The sequence below is a fragment of the Thalia democratica genome, chromosome 2 (genome assembly GCF_965202585.1).
Source record: "Thalia democratica chromosome 2, ktThaDemo2.hap1.1, whole genome shotgun sequence".
In the NCBI taxonomy this organism is placed as follows: domain Eukaryota; kingdom Metazoa; phylum Chordata; class Thaliacea; order Salpida; family Salpidae; genus Thalia; species Thalia democratica.
Window position 1 is genome coordinate 44,447,281 of NC_139166.1, and position 5,843 is coordinate 44,453,123.

Genomic DNA, 5,843 nt, shown 5'->3' on the forward strand with positions numbered 1-5,843 from the left:
CTTGAAATTCAAATCGACTAATATTAGTTTCTTGTGAAAACTTTGTGGGCTTAATTTTAGAATAAACATAATTATCGACTAAATATTGTGAAAAGTGAAGTATTGATTTAAAAAAACAAAAGAGCAGGGCTAGAAAAAATTATGCCGGTTCCGCCAGAAAAAGATCTCTGGTTCACGACATTGTTTTTTGCTTTTAAACGACCTTTCAAATATTTTATAGTCTTCAAATATTTGAAATGTTGTTATAAATTATAGTCTAGTACAGTGGTCTCGAAGATAATTGGAAATTGCACACTTTACTAGACAAAACAATTCTTGCCCGTAAGCTAAATTCTTTCCAAAAATGCAGTAACCACCATAAAAATTTACACCTTAATATCAAGAGTAAGTTACGAAACACCCCTTATATATGCCTGAAACCTTTTCTTAATCATAAGCTCCAGAATATCTAGTGTAAGTTTCAGAGTAGATTTTTACGCAGCTTGAAATTCTGTTCTCTTACATTCAACAATAAGTTTCGTCGTTAAGACCACTGATCTAGTGTAAGTTTTAAATATTTTCCACAATATTTAGTGTCATAAGCCCCCTAAAACATGCCTCAGACTTTTTTATGTTGCTCTTCATCAGTAATTATGGAATACCTATAGTAAGTTTTAAATAAAATATTTATGCACCACAAAATTAACTTCGTGCACACTAATTTGCACGGGCCCACCTTTGAAGACCACTGATTTAGTACAAATAAGTACTAGTGATTATTTATTGCTGCAAACTTTTTTAATTGCTCGGCTCGCAAAGACTTACAAGTACGACCCGTAAAATGGTAAGTATAATCCGATTATACAAAAAGTTGCCCGTTCCTAAGGTAAACGTTTTAGGTTAATTTCAACAAAGTTGAAACTTTAAAAAGGTTTATTACAAGCAGAATTAACTTTTTTAATTAATGCGGTAGCATACATTTAAACTTAAAACTCTTTAAGGATTAACATACGAAGGATGCAATTTAATTACAAGTTGTCATAAAAAATATATATTTCAAAGATGGTTAATCGTCAAATATGTACGAGAGGTCATTTTTTCACGAAGACACTTTTGCAAATTCGAACACCTATTTGGTTTAAACACGTTTTCGTAAAAAAAAATGCTGTGTAGATATGACACTTATGGTTTAGATTAGGGGTGGGCAACGTAAATAGTTAAAGGGCCGGATCCAAAAAAATTAGACCTATGCGGGCCGGAGCATTTCGAGTTAGTGATCTACCGGATTCAGCTGGATCCTTTTTAAGATCCGGATCCTAATTTCAAAATATTAACCTGATCCGGCTAAATACTAATTTTAGACATAGATCCGGATCCGAATGGAAGCTAATTTGAAAAAGATTTAGATCCTGCTGGATGCTTATTGATCGGGTATTTCAGAATTTTGAATCAATTTATTAATTACCAAGGTTTTTCAGTATGTAAGTTATATTGATTTTTATTAAGTATTCATAACTCTATATTTGTTTTAACTATGGACCAAATTAATACTAGTTTGTCGTATAAAAACAATAACTTACTTAATAAAAGTTACTAGCGCATTATATTTAAAGCTAAAACATCAAATAATTGTTAACTATTCGAAAATATTTAACTTTGGCAATCCTTGGCTGGAGTTTTTATTAATAATATTATTTAGAAGTTAATTAACATTACAATATTAAACTACTACCTTTCAATTCAAAAAAAATAATAAAGACCCATTACATATTTTTGCACGTATATAAGAAACAAAACAACAAATAATTCTGATATAATAAATAATTTACCATAAAAGCGAAAAAAAAAATAAAACATCTCGATGAAACACTTAAGGTTAATCATATATTACAGTTGTTTAAATCTATTTGCATGACGGTTTGGGAAAATCTGCAAGTTCACTGGAATATTGATTAGGTTTGAAATTAGCTTATCCTTGTTGATGTTTATAGTCGGAAATGTTTGTTTTCAAATGTACGAACAAAACAACTAGTTTCATGGTCATATTTTGAAGTTGAGAAACTTTGGCTCGTTCAATCATACATAAAATCTATCTAAATATCTACTAAAATCAACGAAAATTATATGTAAGATTTAAATTTTCAAATCAACATAAATAAAAAATAGTTAAATTATTAATAAGATAATAATTTGAAGAAATAAATAGATAAGAAATTAATTTGGCTAAATATTTTAATATTTTTATTTTCAAAATATCAAACAGTAATGATCAACTTATGAAAACAAACTGAGTTTTGTACTTTAAATACTATATTATCAAACAATTCATTTAAAATACTTTTATAAAAGTACAAACAAAAAAATAACGAAATACTAAAATAAAACAGAGATTAGTTTATATTTAAACATGATAACCATATAATTCAATAGACTCTTATATTAAGATAAATTTCACTAATAAAAATATTACTGAACGAAAAAATGACATACAACTGTCATATTTTATTTTAAATATAAAGATTAAAGAGTTTAGAATGAATAATTACACTAAAAATAAGTCAATAAGACATTTGTGGGTCATTAAAGTTTTTAACAAATTGTTTGAAATCTGGAAGTATATTTGAAGTAGATATTCTCAGTAATGACTGCAGATTGGTATCAGTAAGGTTTGAACGCAGTTAAGTTTTCTTTATATCCATGGTTGAGAATGTTTGTTCGAAAAATATACGTAGACCCAAAAGGAACAAGTAACTTCATTGCCATCTTTTTTAAATTAACAAACTTTGACTTGTTAACTAGGGCATAAAATCTGTCAAATTTTTAAATTTAGAACTTTTCTTTTAGTGTACTGTCACAAAAAAGTTTAACAGTTCTAAGTGTATATTACTAAGTGCGTTTTCGGTGTCAAACGTCAACTATGATGATAAAATATCAAATTCTTCTATTAGTTATTTAAAGTCTGCAAAACGACGACCAATGATTATTAAGTGAAACTATTGTCATCAATTGGTTACTACTAAACTTAACCATATAATTAACCAAAAAGAAATTAATACAAAAATCAATAGCAGAAAAGAGTGCAAATTGTAGTCTCAACTTGAAAGACTTTACTAAAATTTAATGTTGAGCAGTTTGAATTAAAATAATTGTCAATGTTTAAAAAGATTATTTTCTACTTTTCTAAACAAGTATAAAAACAACTATCTACACATCTGGGAAAGAGAGCAATTTTTAACACGTCCATTTTTTACGAAAGTCATTATGGTAGGTAAGATCATCAAAATTAATTCAGCAAACAACTGTTTTTGGATAATTTGAGAAAGGATTACTTCAACTGATTCAAAACAGAAAAAGATACTTTAACAAAAGAGTTTTTTTATCACCACAAAAATAAAAACCCAATTTTACAAACTTTTTCAGGGTCAAAGTCTTACATTTTAGTTTTATGAAAATAATTCTAAAAAGGTTTTGTACAAGTTTTGTAATATTTACATTGGCTGGCCGGATTTCATACAAATTTTGAAAAATGCTTAGCGGGCCGGATCATCTACTCGGGGGCCGGATCAATTTTGTCCGCGGGCCGGATTCCATTTAAATTTGAAAAAGGTTTGGGGGCCGGTCATTTTCACTCTGCGGGCCGGATCCGGCCCGCGGGCCGTACGTTGCCCACCCCTAGTTTAGATCAAATAAAAACATCAAAAATAATTATTTTTGACTTTTTAGTTAATTTTTTTTATTTTTACGAAACTTAGTTGTTTTATATAGAATACACAAGAAAAAAATATTTGATATTTTTATTTAATCTAAACCAAAAATGTCAAATCTACAATGTAAAACAAATCGTTTAAGATGTTTTTTCTCTAAAATGAACAAGAATTGTAAGATCCATTATTCTTTTACGAAACTTAGTTTTTTTGTATAGGATAAACAAGAAAAAATATATTTGAATTGAACTTTTAGGTAAAATAATACTAATAATAAAAAAATAATTATGTGAGGTTTTGTAAATCTAAACCAAAAATGTCATATATACAAAGCAAAATAAGCCGTTTAAGATGTTTTTAGTCCAAATTGTATAAGAATTGTGTGCTCAATTAATTTTTTACGAAACATAACACTGTCTGCTAGATGCGCACTGACTGTTCAAAATGTAATCAAAATGATTAAAATGGTTTTTCCAAAAGAGTGTTCTTTTTATGTTCTTGGTGATTTTAATATGCCAAATATAGATTGGAGGATTCCTAGCACAGATTTCAATAAACCCCATGAGTGTTTTCTTAATTTTTGTACAGACAATTTTTTAACCCAAGTAATTGAAAATCCAACCCATAAGAATGGTAACATTCTTGATCTCATAATTTGCAATCATTTTGGTCTAGATAGAATCATATCACACTCAACTAATTTTCCATTAACAAACACTTGTGACCATAACTTGCTTTCACTTAAAATTAAAATTGAAAATAAAATAGTACCTATTGCTAAAGAAGTCTCATATGACTATAAAAAAGCAGATTTTGAAAGCATCAATGATTTCCTGTCAAAAATTAATTGGACCTCTTTATTTAAAAATTCAGAAAATCTCCAGCATTTCTACGATCAATTCATCAGCTCAATCCAAATCTCAATCAAACGTTTTGTTCCAATTTTTTCTAAAAATAACAAAAGTAAAAAATATCCATCTCATATTAAAAAGTTATTAAAAGAAAAAGCGAATCTATACAAAAAAAGTAAGACAAATAAATCACTTTTGATAAAATACAAAAACAAGTCTAAAGAATATCAATTAGCTGTTAAAAAATACAACTTTGAATATGAAAACAAATTCTGCAAAAACCCAAATTTAAAAAAGTTTTATAGCTACGTGAAATCTAAACTTAAGTTAAATAATTCCATACATCTCTTATATGATAATGATAAAAACAAAACAGTAACCTCAGATTTTGAAATAGCAACACTTTTTAACATAAATTTTCAAAAAGTTTTTAAAAAAGACGAGAGTTACCAGTCTTTTAAGCTACCCCAAAAGAATTGTAGTAAGATGCAAAATTTTTTCATAACCTATGAAGACATTATAAGTTCAATTAACCACTTAAAAGATAAAATCATAAGAACGCCAGAAAACATTCCACCCTATTATATCAAGCATGTTATCCAATCAATAATATATCCACTTTCATTAATATTTAATTGCTCTCTAGAACTATCTGATGTTCCTAAACAATGGAAAACATCTTTTATTATTCCTGTGCACAAGAAAGGTAATATACACGATGCATTAAATTACAGACCAATATCTCTAACAAGTGGCTTTTCAAGAATTTATGAACATATTGTATCTGTAAAAATTCTCAATCACCTCTTTGATAACAAATTATTAACTAACAAACAGTTTGGTTTTGTTCCAAACCGCTCATCAACCATTCAACTGTTAACATGCTTACATTCTTGGTTAGTTCCTTATCTCAAAAATGAATTTACTAAAGTAGTTTATACGGATATTCAAAAAGCCTTTGATTCAGTATCACACAAAAGATTATTAAAAATCTTAAATCAGTATGGGCTACATGAAAGCTTAATTGATTGGTTTGATAACTTTTTAAATAATAGATCACAAAGAGTACTCATCAATAATACGCTTTCTGACTCTTTAACAATCTACAGTGGAGTACCACAAGGTGGTGTAGTTGGTCCCCTTCTCTTTTTAATTTATATTAATGATATTTGTTCAAACATTGATATTAAAAGTGAGTTAAGCTTATTTGCAGATGATGCCAAAATCTTTAGTCAGTCAAATACTTCATTACAACTATCTTTAGATAATATTTACATATGGTTAAAAACAAGAAAACTAAACTTAAATC